Genomic DNA, 15,864 nt, shown 5'->3' with positions numbered 1-15,864 from the left:
GAAGAGCCAGGGCAAAAAACCTGAGCTGTGCCTCTTCTGCAGAAAGTCAGCTTTGCAACGGTGCCATCCGCATTGCTGTCGCTCCTCCATTTCCCAACTCAAAGTCCATTACAATGGAACCTCTTTGGCACCCGTGCTCGGCTACCCAGCATCCCAGGCAGTACAGCACGAACAGTTGGCCTCTGCTCCCACAGCCGAAGAGCCAGGGCAAAACACTTGAGCTGTGCCTCTTCTGCAGAAAGTCAGCTTTGCAACGGTGCCATCCGCATTGCAGTCGCTCCTCCATTTCCCAACTCAAAGTCCATTACAATGGAACCTCTTTGGCACCCGTGCTCGGCTGCCCAGCATCCCAGGGAGTACAGCACGAACGGATGACTTCTGCTGCCACAGCCGAAGAGCCAGGGCAAAAAACCTGAGCTGTGCCTCTTCTGCAGAAAGTCAGCTTTGCAACGGTGCCATCCGCATTGCTGTCGCTCCTCCATTTCCCAACTCAAAGTCCATTACAATGGATCTTCCTTGGCACCCGTGCTCGGCTGCCCAGCATCCCAGGGAGTAGAGCACGAACGGTTGGCATCTGATCCCACAGCCAAAGAGCCAGGGCAAAAAGCTTGAGCTGTGCCTCTTCTGCAGAAAGTCAGCTTTGCAACGGTGCCATCCGCATTGCTGTCGCTCCTCCATTTCCCAACTCAAAGTCCATTACAATGGAACCTCTTTGGCACCCGTGCTGGGCTGCCCAGCATCCCAGGGAGTACAGCACGAACGGATGAGTTCTGCTGCCACAGCCGAAGAGCCAGGGCAAAAAACCTGAGCTGTGCCTCTTCTGCAGAAAGTCAGCTTTGCAACGGTGCCATCCGCATTGCTGTCGCTCCTCCATTTCCCAACTCAAAGTCCATTACAATGGATCTTCCTTGGCACCCGTGCTCGGCTGCCCAGCATCCCAGGGAGTAGAGCACGAACGGTTGGCATCTGATCCCACAGCCAAAGAGCCAGGGCAAAAAGCTTGAGCTGTGCCTCTTCTGCAGAAAGTCAGCTTTGCAACGGTGCCATCCGCATTGCTGTCGCTCCTCGATTTCGCAGCTCAAAGTCCATTACAATGGAACCTCTTTGGCACCCGTGCTCGGCTGCCCAGCATCCCAGGCAGTACAGCACGAACGGTTGGCCTCTGCTCCCACAGCCGAAGAGCCAGGGCAAAAAACTGGAGCTGTGCCTCTTCTGCAGAAAGTCAGCTTTGCAACGGTGCCATCCGCATTGCTGTCGCTCCTCCATTTCCCAACTCAAAGTCCATTACAATGGAACCTCTTTGGCACCCGTGCTCGGCTGCCCAGCATCCCAGGGAGTAGAGCACGAATGGTTGGTCTCTGCTCCCACAGCCAAAGAGCCAGGGCAAAAAACTTGAGCCGTGCCTCTTCTGCACAAAGTCAGCTTTGCAATGGTCCCATCCACATTGCTGTCACTCCTCGATTTCCCAACTCAAAGTCCATTACAATGGAACCTCTTTGGCACCCGTGCTCGGCTGCCCAGCATCCCAGGGAGTAGAGCACGAACGGTTGGCCTCTGCTCCCACAGCCAAAGAGCCAGGGCAAAAAACTTGAGCTGTGCCTCTTCTGCAGAAAGTCAGCTTTGCAACGGTGCCATCCGCATTGCTGTCGCTCCTCGATTTCCCAACTCAAAGTCCATTACAATGGAACCTCTTTGGCACCCATGCTGGGCTACCCAGCATCCCAGGCAGTACAGCACGAACGGTTGGTCTCTGCTCCCACAGCCGAAGAGCCAGGGCAAAAAACTGGAGCTGTGCCTCTTCTGCAGAAAGTCAGCTTTGCAACGGTGCCATCCGCATTGCTGTCGCTCCTCGATTTCGAAGCTCAAAGTCCATTACAATGGAACCTCTTTGGCACCCGTGCTCGGCTGCCCAGCATCCCAGGCAGTACAGCACGAACGGCTGGCCTCTGCTCCCACAGCCAAAGAGCCAGGGCAAAAAACTTGAGCTGTGCCTCTTCTGCAGAAAGTCAGCTTTGCAACGGTGCCATCCGCATTGCTGTCGCTCCTCCATTTCCCAACTCAAAGTCCATTACAATGGAACCTCTTTGGCACCCGTGCTCGGCTGCCCAGCATCCCAGGCAGTACAGCACAAACGGTTGGCCTCTGCTCCCACAGCCAAAGAGCCAGGGCAAAAAACTTGAGCTGTGCCTCTTCTGCAGAAAGTCAGCTTTGCAACACTGCCATCCGCATTGCTGTCGCTCCTCGATTTTGCAGCTCAAAGTCCATTACAATGGAACCTCTTTGGCACCCGTGCTCGGCTGCCCAGCATCCCAGGCAGTAGAGCATGACCGGTTGGCCTCTGCTCCCACAGCCGAAGAGCCAGGGCAAAAAGCTTGAGCTGTGCCTCTTCTGCAGAAAGTCAGCTTTGCAACGGTGCCATCCGCATTGCTGTCGCTCCTCCATTTCGCAGCTCAAAGTCCATTACAATGGAACCTCTTTGGTACCCGTGCTCGGCTGCCCAGCATCCCAGGGAGTACAGCACGAACGGATGACTTCTGCTGCCACAGCCGAAGAGCCAGGGCAAAAAGCTTGAGCTGTGCCTCTTCTGCAGAAAGTCAGCTTTGCAATGGTGCCATCCGCATTGCTGTCGCTCTTTGATTTTGCAGCTCAAAGTCCATTACAATGGAACCTCTTTGGTACCCGTGCCCGGCTGCCCATCATCCCAGGGAGTAGAGCACGAATGTCTGCCCTCTGCTCCCACAGCCAAAGAGCCAGGGCAAAAAACCTGAGCTGTGCCTCTTCTGCAGAAAGTCAGCTTTGCAACGGTGCCATCCGCATTGCTGTCGCTCCTCCATTTCCCAACTCAAAGTCCATTACAATGGAACCTCTTTGGCACCCGTGCTCGGCTGCCCAGCATCCCAGGGAGTAGAGCACGAACGGTTGGCCTCTGCTCCCACAGCCGAAGATCCAGGGCAAAACACTTGAGCTGTGCCTCTTCTGCAGAAAGTCAGCTTTGCAACGGTGCCATCCGCATTGCTGTCGCTCCTCCATTTCCCAACTCAAAGTCCATTACAATGGAACCTCTTTGGCACCCGTGCTCGGCTGCCCAGCATCCCAGGCAGTACAGCACGAACGGTTGGCCTCTGCTCCCACAGCCAAAGAGCCAGGGCAAAAAACTGGAGCTGTGCCTCTTCTGCAGAAAGTCAGCTTTGCAACGGTGCCATCCACATTGCTGTCACTCCTCCATTTCCCAACTCAAAGTCCATTACAATGGAACCTCTTTGGCACCCGTGCTCGGCTGCCCAGCATCCCAGGGAGTAGAGCACGAACGGTTGGCCTCTGCTCCCACAGCCAAAGAGCCAGGGCAAAAATCTTGAGCTGTGCCTCTTCTGCAGAAAGTCAGCTTTGCAACGGTGCCATCCGCATTGCAGTCGCTCCTCCATTTCCCAACTCAAAGTCCATTACAATGGAACCTCTTTGGCACCCGTGCTCGGCTGCCCAGTATCCCGGGGAGTAGAGCACGAACGGTTGGCCTCTGCTCCCACAGCCGAAGAGCCAGGGCAAAAAACTTGAGCTGTGCCTCTTCTGCAGAAAGTCAGCTTTGCAACGGTGCCATCCGCATTGCTGTCTCTCCTCGATTTCCCAACTCAAAGTCCATTACAATGGAACCTCTTTGGCACCCGTGCTGGGCTTCCCAGCATCCCGGGGAGTAGAGCACGAACAGTTGGCCTCTGCTCCCACAGCCAAATAGCCAGGGAAAAAAACTGGAGCTGTGCCTCTTCTGCAGAAAGTCAGCTTTGCAACGGTGCCATCCGCATTGCTGTCGCTCCTCCATTTCCCAACTCAAAGTCCATTACAATGGAACCTCTTTGGCACCCGTGCTCGGCTGCCCAGCATCCCAGGGAGTAGAGCACGAACGGTTGGCCTGTGCTCCCACAGCCGAAGAGCCAGGGCAAAGAGCTTGAGCTGTGCCTCTTCTGCAGAAAGTCAGCTTTGCAACGGTGCCATCCGCATTGCAGTCGCTCCTCGATTTCCCAACTCAGAGTCCATTACAATGGAACCTCTTTGGCACCCGTGCTCGGCTGCCCAGCATCCCAGGCAGTACAGCACAAACGGTTGGCCTCTGCTGCCACAGCCGAAGAGCCAGGGCAAAAAACTTGAGCTGTGCCTCTTCTGCAGAAAGTCAGCTTTGCAACGGTGCCATCCGCATTGCTGTCGCTCCTCCATTTCCCAACTCAAAGTCCATTACAATGGAACCTCTTTGGCACCCGTGCTCGGCTGCCCAGCATCCCAGGGAGTACAGCACGAACGGTTGGCCTGTGCTCCCACAGCCAAAGAGCCAGGGCAAAGAGCTTGAGCTGTGCCTCTTCTGCAGAAAGTCAGCTTTGCAACGGTGCCATCCGCATTGCAGTCGCTCCTCGATTTCCCAACTCAAAGTCCATTACAACGGAACCTCTTTGGCACCCGTGCTCGGCTGCCCAGCATCCCAGGCAGTACAGCACAAACGGTTGGCCTCTGCTCCCACAGCCAAAGAGCCAGGGCAAAAAACTGGAGCTGTGCCTCTTCTGCAGAAAGTCAGCTTTGCAACGGTGCCATCCGCATTGCTGTCGCTCCTCGATTTTGCAGCTCAAAGTAGATTACAATGGAACCTCTTTGGCACCCGTGCTCGGCTGCCCAGCATCCCAGGCAGTACAGCACGAACGGTTGGCCTCTGCTCCCACAGCCGAAGAACCAGGGCAAAACACTTGAGCTGTGCCTCTTCTGCAGAAAGTCAGCTTTGCAACGGTGCCATCCGCATTGCTGTCACTCCTCCATTTCGCAGCTCAAAGTCCATTACAATAGAACCTCTTTGGCACCCGTGCTCGGCTGCCCAGCATCCCAGGGAGTACAGCACGAACAGATGACTTCTGCTGCCATAGCCGAAGAGCCAGGGCAAAAAGCTTGAGCTGTGCCTCTTCTGCAGAAAGTCAGCTTTGCAACGGTGACATCCGCATTGCTGTCGCTCCTCCATTTCCCAACTCAAAGTCCATTACAATGGAACCTCTTTGGCACCCGTGCTCGGCTGCCCAGCATCCCAGGCAGTAGAGCACGAACGGTTGGCATCTGATCCCACAGCCAAAGAGCCAGGGCAAAAAGCTTGAGCTGTGCCTCTTCTGCAGAAAGTCAGCTTTGCAACGGTGCCATCCGCATTGCTGTCGCTCCTCCATTTCCCAACTCAAAGTCCATTACAATGGAACCTCTTTGGCAACCGTGCTCGGCTGCGCGGCATCCCAGGGAGTAGAGCACGAACGGTTGGCCTCTGCTCAAACAGCCGAAGAGCCAGGGCAAAAAACCTGAGCTGTGCCTCTTCTGCAGAAAGTCAGCTTTGCAACGGTGCCATCCGCATTGCTGTCGCTCCTCGATTTCCCAACTCAAAGTCCATTACAATGGAACCTCTTTGGCACCCGTGCTCGGCTGCCCAGCATCCCAGGCAGTACAGCATGAACGGTTGGCCTCTGCTCCCACAGCCGAAGAGCCAGGGCAAAACACTTGAGCTGTGCCTCTTCTGCAGAAAGTCAGCTTTGCAACGGTGCCATCCGCATTGCTGTCGCTCCTCCATTTCCCAACTCAAAGTCCATTACAATGGATCTTCCTTGGCACCCGTGCTCGGCTGCCCAGCATCCCAGGGAGTAGAGCACGAACGGTTGGCATCTGATCCCACAGCCAAAGAGCCAGGGCAAAAAGCTTGAGCTGTGCCTCTTCTGCAGAAAGTCAGCTTTGCAACGGTGCCATCCGCATTGCTGTCGCTCCTCGATTTCGCAGCTCAAAGTCCATTACAATGGAACCTCTTTGGCACCCGTGCTCGGCTGCCCAGCATCCCAGGCAGTACAGCACGAACGGTTGGCCTCTGCTCCCACAGCCGAAGAGCCAGGGCAAAAAACTGGAGCTGTGCCTCTTCTGCAGAAAGTCAGCTTTGCAACGGTGCCATCCGCATTGCTGTCGCTCCTCCATTTCCCAACTCAAAGTCCATTACAATGGAACCTCTTTGGCACCCGTGCTCGGCTGCCCAGCATCCCAGGGAGTAGAGCACGAATGGTTGGTCTCTGCTCCCACAGCCAAAGAGCCAGGGCAAAAAACTTGAGCCGTGCCTCTTCTGCACAAAGTCAGCTTTGCAATGGTCCCATCCACATTGCTGTCACTCCTCGATTTCCCAACTCAAAGTCCATTACAATGGAACCTCTTTGGCACCCGTGCTCGGCTGCCCAGCATCCCAGGGAGTAGAGCACGAACGGTTGGCCTCTGCTCCCACAGCCAAAGAGCCAGGGCAAAAAACTTGAGCTGTGCCTCTTCTGCAGAAAGTCAGCTTTGCAACGGTGCCATCCGCATTGCTGTCGCTCCTCGATTTCCCAACTCAAAGTCCATTACAATGGAACCTCTTTGGCACCCATGCTGGGCTACCCAGCATCCCAGGCAGTACAGCACGAACGGTTGGTCTCTGCTCCCACAGCCGAAGAGCCAGGGCAAAAAACTGGAGCTGTGCCTCTTCTGCAGAAAGTCAGCTTTGCAACGGTGCCATCCGCATTGCTGTCGCTCCTCGATTTCGAAGCTCAAAGTCCATTACAATGGAACCTCTTTGGCACCCGTGCTCGGCTGCCCAGCATCCCAGGCAGTACAGCACGAACGGCTGGCCTCTGCTCCCACAGCCAAAGAGCCAGGGCAAAAAACTTGAGCTGTGCCTCTTCTGCAGAAAGTCAGCTTTGCAACGGTGCCATCCGCATTGCTGTCGCTCCTCCATTTCCCAACTCAAAGTCCATTACAATGGAACCTCTTTGGCACCCGTGCTCGGCTGCCCAGCATCCCAGGCAGTACAGCACAAACGGTTGGCCTCTGCTCCCACAGCCAAAGAGCCAGGGCAAAAAACTTGAGCTGTGCCTCTTCTGCAGAAAGTCAGCTTTGCAACACTGCCATCCGCATTGCTGTCGCTCCTCGATTTTGCAGCTCAAAGTCCATTACAATGGAACCTCTTTGGCACCCGTGCTCGGCTGCCCAGCATCCCAGGCAGTAGAGCATGACCGGTTGGCCTCTGCTCCCACAGCCGAAGAGCCAGGGCAAAAAGCTTGAGCTGTGCCTCTTCTGCAGAAAGTCAGCTTTGCAACGGTGCCATCCGCATTGCTGTCGCTCCTCCATTTCGCAGCTCAAAGTCCATTACAATGGAACCTCTTTGGTACCCGTGCTCGGCTGCCCAGCATCCCAGGGAGTACAGCACGAACGGATGACTTCTGCTGCCACAGCCGAAGAGCCAGGGCAAAAAGCTTGAGCTGTGCCTCTTCTGCAGAAAGTCAGCTTTGCAATGGTGCCATCCGCATTGCTGTCGCTCTTTGATTTTGCAGCTCAAAGTCCATTACAATGGAACCTCTTTGGTACCCGTGCCCGGCTGCCCATCATCCCAGGGAGTAGAGCACGAATGTCTGCCCTCTGCTCCCACAGCCAAAGAGCCAGGGCAAAAAACCTGAGCTGTGCCTCTTCTGCAGAAAGTCAGCTTTGCAACGGTGCCATCCGCATTGCTGTCGCTCCTCCATTTCCCAACTCAAAGTCCATTACAATGGAACCTCTTTGGCACCCGTGCTCGGCTGCCCAGCATCCCAGGGAGTAGAGCACGAACGGTTGGCCTCTGCTCCCACAGCCGAAGATCCAGGGCAAAACACTTGAGCTGTGCCTCTTCTGCAGAAAGTCAGCTTTGCAACGGTGCCATCCGCATTGCTGTCGCTCCTCCATTTCCCAACTCAAAGTCCATTACAATGGAACCTCTTTGGCACCCGTGCTCGGCTGCCCAGCATCCCAGGCAGTACAGCACGAACGGTTGGCCTCTGCTCCCACAGCCAAAGAGCCAGGGCAAAAAACTGGAGCTGTGCCTCTTCTGCAGAAAGTCAGCTTTGCAACGGTGCCATCCACATTGCTGTCACTCCTCCATTTCCCAACTCAAAGTCCATTACAATGGAACCTCTTTGGCACCCGTGCTCGGCTGCCCAGCATCCCAGGGAGTAGAGCACGAACGGTTGGCCTCTGCTCCCACAGCCAAAGAGCCAGGGCAAAAATCTTGAGCTGTGCCTCTTCTGCAGAAAGTCAGCTTTGCAACGGTGCCATCCGCATTGCAGTCGCTCCTCCATTTCCCAACTCAAAGTCCATTACAATGGAACCTCTTTGGCACCCGTGCTCGGCTGCCCAGTATCCCGGGGAGTAGAGCACGAACGGTTGGCCTCTGCTCCCACAGCCGAAGAGCCAGGGCAAAAAACTTGAGCTGTGCCTCTTCTGCAGAAAGTCAGCTTTGCAACGGTGCCATCCGCATTGCTGTCTCTCCTCGATTTCCCAACTCAAAGTCCATTACAATGGAACCTCTTTGGCACCCGTGCTGGGCTTCCCAGCATCCCGGGGAGTAGAGCACGAACAGTTGGCCTCTGCTCCCACAGCCAAATAGCCAGGGAAAAAAACTGGAGCTGTGCCTCTTCTGCAGAAAGTCAGCTTTGCAACGGTGCCATCCGCATTGCTGTCGCTCCTCCATTTCCCAACTCAAAGTCCATTACAATGGAACCTCTTTGGCACCCGTGCTCGGCTGCCCAGCATCCCAGGGAGTAGAGCACGAACGGTTGGCCTGTGCTCCCACAGCCGAAGAGCCAGGGCAAAGAGCTTGAGCTGTGCCTCTTCTGCAGAAAGTCAGCTTTGCAACGGTGCCATCCGCATTGCAGTCGCTCCTCGATTTCCCAACTCAGAGTCCATTACAATGGAACCTCTTTGGCACCCGTGCTCGGCTGCCCAGCATCCCAGGCAGTACAGCACAAACGGTTGGCCTCTGCTGCCACAGCCGAAGAGCCAGGGCAAAAAACTTGAGCTGTGCCTCTTCTGCAGAAAGTCAGCTTTGCAACGGTGCCATCCGCATTGCTGTCGCTCCTCCATTTCCCAACTCAAAGTCCATTACAATGGAACCTCTTTGGCACCCGTGCTCGGCTGCCCAGCATCCCAGGGAGTACAGCACGAACGGTTGGCCTGTGCTCCCACAGCCAAAGAGCCAGGGCAAAGAGCTTGAGCTGTGCCTCTTCTGCAGAAAGTCAGCTTTGCAACGGTGCCATCCGCATTGCAGTCGCTCCTCGATTTCCCAACTCAAAGTCCATTACAACGGAACCTCTTTGGCACCCGTGCTCGGCTGCCCAGCATCCCAGGCAGTACAGCACAAACGGTTGGCCTCTGCTCCCACAGCCAAAGAGCCAGGGCAAAAAACTGGAGCTGTGCCTCTTCTGCAGAAAGTCAGCTTTGCAACGGTGCCATCCGCATTGCTGTCGCTCCTCGATTTTGCAGCTCAAAGTAGATTACAATGGAACCTCTTTGGCACCCGTGCTCGGCTGCCCAGCATCCCAGGCAGTACAGCACGAACGGTTGGCCTCTGCTCCCACAGCCGAAGAACCAGGGCAAAACACTTGAGCTGTGCCTCTTCTGCAGAAAGTCAGCTTTGCAACGGTGCCATCCGCATTGCTGTCACTCCTCCATTTCGCAGCTCAAAGTCCATTACAATAGAACCTCTTTGGCACCCGTGCTCGGCTGCCCAGCATCCCAGGGAGTACAGCACGAACAGATGACTTCTGCTGCCATAGCCGAAGAGCCAGGGCAAAAAGCTTGAGCTGTGCCTCTTCTGCAGAAAGTCAGCTTTGCAACGGTGACATCCGCATTGCTGTCGCTCCTCCATTTCCCAACTCAAAGTCCATTACAATGGAACCTCTTTGGCACCCGTGCTCGGCTGCCCAGCATCCCAGGCAGTAGAGCACGAACGGTTGGCATCTGATCCCACAGCCAAAGAGCCAGGGCAAAAAGCTTGAGCTGTGCCTCTTCTGCAGAAAGTCAGCTTTGCAACGGTGCCATCCGCATTGCTGTCGCTCCTCCATTTCCCAACTCAAAGTCCATTACAATGGAACCTCTTTGGCAACCGTGCTCGGCTGCGCGGCATCCCAGGGAGTAGAGCACGAACGGTTGGCCTCTGCTCAAACAGCCGAAGAGCCAGGGCAAAAAACCTGAGCTGTGCCTCTTCTGCAGAAAGTCAGCTTTGCAACGGTGCCATCCGCATTGCTGTCGCTCCTCGATTTCCCAACTCAAAGTCCATTACAATGGAACCTCTTTGGCACCCGTGCTCGGCTGCCCAGCATCCCAGGCAGTACAGCATGAACGGTTGGCCTCTGCTCCCACAGCCGAAGAGCCAGGGCAAAACACTTGAGCTGTGCCTCTTCTGCAGAAAGTCAGCTTTGCAACGGTGCCATCCGCATTGCTGTCGCTCCTCGATTTCCCTACTCAAAGTCCATTACAATGGAACCTCTTTGGCACCCGTGCTCGGCTGCCCAGCATCCCAGGGAGTACAGCACGAACGGATGACTTCTGCTGCCACAGCCGAAGAGCCAGGGCAAAAAACCTGAGCTGTGCCTCTTCTGCAGAAAGTCAGCTTTGCAACGGTGCCATCCGCATTGCTGTCGCTCCTCCATTTCCCAACTCAAAGTCCATTACAATGGATCTTCCTTGGCACCCGTGCTCGGCTGCCCAGCATCCCAGGCAGTACAGCACGAACGGTTGGCCTCTGCTGCCACAGCCAAAGAGCCAGGGCAAAAAGCTTGAGCTGTGCCTCTTCTGCAGAAAGTCAGCTTTGCAACGGTGCCATCCGCATTGCTGTCGCTCCTCGATTTCCCAACTCAAAGTCCATTACAATGGAACCTCTTTGGCACCCGTGCTGGGCTGCCCAGCATCCCAGGGAGTACAGCACGAACGGATGACTTCTGCTGCCACAGCCGAAGAGCCAGGGCAAAAAACTTGAGCTGTGCCTCTTCTGCAGAAAGTCAGCTTTGCAACGGTGCCATCCGCATTGCTGTCGCTCCTCCATTTCCCAACTCAAAGTCCATTACAATGGATCTTCCTTGGCACCCGTGCTCGGCTGCCCAGCATCCCAGGGAGAACAGCACGAACGGTTGGCATCTGATCCCACAGCCAAAGAGCCAGGGCAAAAAGCTTGAGCTGTGCCTCTTCTGCAGAAAGTCAGCTTTGCAACGGTGCCATCCGCATTGCTGTCGCTCCTCGATTTCGCAGCTCAAAGTCCATTACAATGGAACCTCTTTGGCACCCGTGCTCGGCTGCCCAGCATCCCAGGCAGTACAGCACGAACGGTTGGCCTCTGCTCCCACAGCCAAAGAGCCAGGGCAAAAAACTGGAGCTGTGCCTCTTCTGCAGAAAGTCAGCTTTGCAACGGTGCCATCCGCATTGCTGTCGCTCCTCCATTTCCCAACTCAAAGTCCATTACAATGGAACCTCTTTGGCACCCGTGCTCGGCTGCCCAGCATCCCAGGCAGTACAGCACGAACGGTTGGCCTCTGCTCCCACAGCCAAAGAGCCAGGGCAAAAAACTTGAGCTGTGCCTCTTCTGCAGAAAGTCAGCTCTGCAACGGTGCCATCCGCATTGCTGTCGCTCCTCCATTTCCCAACTCAAAGTCCATTACAATGGAACCTCTTTGGCACCCGTGCTCGGCTGCCCAGCATCCCAGGCAGTACAGCACAAACGGTTGGCCTCTGCTGCCACAGCCGAAGAGCCAGGGCAAAAAACCTGAGCTGTGCCTCTTCTGCAGAAAGTCAGCTTTGCAACAGTGCCATCCGCATTGCTGTCGCTCCTCCATTTCGCAGCTCAAAGTCCATTACAATGGAACCTCTTTGGCACCCGTGCTCGGCTGCCCAGCATCCCAGGCAGTAGAGCACGAACGGTTGGCCTCTGCTCCCACAGTCGAAGAGCCAGGGCAAAACACTTGAGCTGTGCCTCTTCTGCAGAAAGTCAGCTTTGCAACGGTGCCATCCGCATTGCTGTCGCTCCTCGATTTCGCAGCTCAAAGTCCATTACAATGGAACCTCTTTGGCACCCGTGCTCGGCTGCCCAGCATCCCAGGGAGTACAGCACGAACGGATGACTTCTGCTGCCACAGCCGAAGAGCCAGGGCAAAAAGCTTGAGCTGTGCCTCTTCTGCAGAAAGTCAGCTTTGCAACGGTGCCATCCGCATTGCTGTCGCTCCTCGATTTTGCAGCTCAAAGTCCATTACAATGGAACCTCTTTGGCACCCGTGCCCGGCTGCCCAGCATCCCAGGGAGTAGAGCACGAATGTCTGCCCTCTGCTCCCACAGCCAAAGAGCCAGGGCAAAAAGCTTGAGCTGTGCCTCTTCTGCAGAAAGTCAGCTTTGCAACGGTGCCATCCGCATTGCTGTCGCTCCTCCATTTCCCAACTCAAAGTCCATTACAATGGAACCTCTTTGGCACCTGTGCTCGGCTGCCCAGCATCCCAGGGAGTAGAGCACGAACGGTTGGCCTCTGCTCCCACAGCCAAAGAGCCAGGGCAAAAAGCTTGAGCTGTGCCTCTTCTGCAGAAAGTCAGCTTTGCAACGGTGCCATCCGCATTGCTGTCGCTCCTCCATTTCCCAACTCAAAGTCCATTACAATGGAACCTCTTTGGCAACCGTGCTCGGCTGCGCGGCATCCCAGGGAGTAGAGCACGAACGGTTGGCCTCTGCTCAAACAGCCGAAGAGTCAGGGGAAAAAACCTGAGCTGTGCCTCTTCTGCAGAAAGTCAGCTTTGCAACAGTGCCATCCGCACCACTGTCGCTCCTCCATTTCCCAACTCAAAGTCCATTACAATGGAACCTCTTTGGCACCCGTGCTCGGCTGCCCAGCATCCCAGGCAGTACAGCACGAACGGTTGGCCTGTGCTCCCACAGCCGAAGAGCCAGGGCAAAGAGCTTGAGCTGTGCCTCTTCTGCAGAAAGTCAGCTTTGCAACGGTGCCATCCGCATTGCTGTCGCTCCTCGATTTTGCAGCTCAAAGTCCATTACAATGGAACCTCTTTGGCACCCGTGCTCGGCTGCCCAGCATCCCAGGCAGTAGAGCACGAACGGTTGGCCTCTGCTCCCACAGCCAAAGAGCCAGGGCAAAAAGCTTGAGCTGTGCCTCTTCTGCAGAAAGTCAGCTTTGCAACGGTGCCATCCGCATTGCTGTCCCTCCTCCATTTCCCAACTCAAAGTCCATTACAATGGAACCTCTTTGGCACCCGTGCTCGGCTGCCCAGCATCCCAGGGAGTAGAGCACGAACGGTTGGCCTCTGCTCCCACAGCCAAAGAGCCAGGGCAAAAAGCTTGAGCTGTGCCTCTTCTGCAGAAAGTCAGCTTTGCAACGGTGCCATCCGCATTGCTGTCGCTCCTCCATTTCCCAACTCAAAGTCCATTACAATGGAACCTCTTTGGCAACCGTGCTCGGCTGCCCAGCATGCCAGGGAGTAGAGCACGAACGGTTGGCCTCTGCTCAAACAGCCGAAGAGCCAGGGCAAAATACCTGAGCTGTGCCTCTTCTGCAGAAAGTCAGCTTTGCAACGGTGCCATCCGCATTGCTGTCGCTCCTCCATTTCCCAACTCAAAGTCCATTACAATGGAACCTCTTTGGCACCCGTGCTCGGCTGCCCAGCATCCCAGGGAGTAGAGCACGAACGGTTGGCCTCTGCTCCCACAGCCGAAGAGCCAGGGCAAAACACTTGAGCTGTGCCTCTTCTGCAGAAAGTCAGCTTTGCAACGGTGCCATCCGCATTGCTGTCGCTCCTCGATTTCCCAACTCAAAGTCCATTACAATGGAACCTCTTTGGCACCCGTGCTGGGCTGCCCAGCATCCCAGGGAGTACAGCACGAACGGATGACTTCTGCTGCCACAGCCGAAGAGCCAGGGCAAAAAACTTGAGCTGTGCCTCTTCTGCAGAAAGTCAGCTTTGCAACGGTGCCATCCGCATTGCTGTCGCTCCTCGATTTCCCAACTCAAAGTCCATTACAATGGAACCTCTTTGGCACCCGTGCTCGGCTGCCCAGCATCCCAGGCAGTACAGCACGAACGGTTGGCCTCTGCTCCCACAGCCAAAGAGCCAGGGCAAAAAACTTGAGCTGTGCCTCTTCTGCAGAAAGTCAGCTTTGCAACGGTGCCATCCGCATTGCTGTCGCTCCTCCATTTCCCAACTCTAAGTCCATTACAATGGAACCTCTTTGGCAACCGTGCTCGGCTGCGCGGCATCCCAGGGAGTAGAGCACGAACGGTTGGCCTCTGCTCAAACAGCCGAAGAGTCAGGGGAAAAAACTTGAGCTCTGCCTCTTCTGCAGAAAGTCAGCTTTGCAACAGTGCCATCCGCATTGCTGTCGCTCCTCCATTTCCCAACTCAAAGTCCATTACAATGGAACCTCTTTGGCACCCGTGCTCGGCTGCCCAGCATCCCAGGCAGTACAGCACGAACGGTTGGCCTCTGCTCCCACAGCCAAAGAGCCAGGGCAAAAAACTTGAGCTGTGCCTCTTCTGCAGAAAGTAAGCTTTGCAACGGTGCCATCCGCATTGCTGTCGCTCCTCGATTTTGCAGCTCAAAGTCCATTACAATGGAACCTCTTTGGCACCCGTGCTCGGCTGCCCAGCATCCCAGGCAGTAGAGCACGAACGGTTGGCCTCTGCTCCCACAGCCGAAGAGCCAGGGCAAAAAGCTTGAGCTGTGCCTCTTCTGCAGAAAGTCAGCTTTGCAACGGTGCCATCCGCATTGCTGTCGCTCCTCGATTTTGCAGCTCAAAGTCCATTACAATGGAACCTCTTTGGCACCCATGCCCGGCTGCCCAGCATCCCAGGGAGTAGAGCACGAATGTCTGCCCTCTGCTCCCACAGCCAAAGAGCCAGGGCAAAAAACTTGAGCTGTGCCTCTTCTGCAGAAAGTCAGCTTTGCAACGGTGCCATCCGCATTGCTGTCGCTCCTCCATTTCCCAACTCAAAGTCCATTACAATGGAACCTCTTTGGCACCCGTGCTCGGCTGCCCAGCATCCCAGGGAGTAGAGCACGAACGGTTGGCCTCTGCTCCCACAGCCAAAGAGCCAGGGCAAAAAGCTTGAGCTGTGCCTCTTCTGCAGAAAGTCAGCTTTGCAACGGTGCCATCCGCATTGCTGTCGCTCCTCCATTTCCCAACTCAAAGTCCATTACAATGGAACCTCTTTGGCAACCGTGCTCGGCTGCGCGGCATCCCAGGGAGTAGAGCACGAACGGTTGGCCTCTGCTCAAACAGCCGAAGAGCCAGGGCAAAAAACCTGAGCTGTGCCTCTTCTGCAGAAAGTCAGCTTTGCAACGGTGCCATCCGCATTGCTGTCGCTCCTCCATTTCCCAACTCAAAGTCCATTACAATGGAACCTCTTTGGCACCCGTGCTCGGCTGCCCAGCATCCCAGGGAGTAGAGCACGAACGGTTGGCCTCTGCTCCCACAGCCGAAGAGCCAGGGCAAAACACTTGAGCTGTGCCTCTTCTGCAGAAAGTCAGCTTTGCAACGGTGCCATCCGCATTGCTGTCGCTCCTCGATTTCCCAACTCAAAGTCCATTACAATGGAACCTCTTTGGCACCCGTGCTGGGCTGCCCAGCATCCCAGGGAGTACAGCACGAACGGATGACTTCTGCTGCCACAGCCGAAGAGCCAGGGCAAAAAACCTGAGCTGTGCCTCTTCTGCAGAAAGTCAGCTTTGCAACGGTGCCATCCGCATTGCTGTCGCTCCTCCATTTCCCAACTCAAAGTCCATTACAATGGATCTTCCTTGGCACCCATGCTCGGCTGCCCAGCATCCCAGGGAGTAGAGCACGAACGGTTGGCATCTGATCCCACAGCCAAAGAGCCAGGGCAAAAAGCTTGAGCTGTGCCTCTTCTGCAGAAAGTCAGCTTTGCAACGGTGCCATCCACATTGCTGTCGCTCCTCAATTTCGCAGCTCAAAGTCCATTACAATGGAACCTCTTTGGCACCCGTGCTCGGCTGCCCAGCATCCCAGGCAGTACAGCACGAACGGTTGGCCTCT

Source organism: Psittacula echo (assembly GCF_963264785.1).
Source record: "Psittacula echo genome assembly, chromosome: 25".
Taxonomy (NCBI): Eukaryota; Metazoa; Chordata; class Aves; order Psittaciformes; family Psittacidae; genus Psittacula; species Psittacula echo.
The sequence above is the reverse complement of the archived record's forward strand: the minus strand, read 5'-3'. Positions refer to the sequence as shown.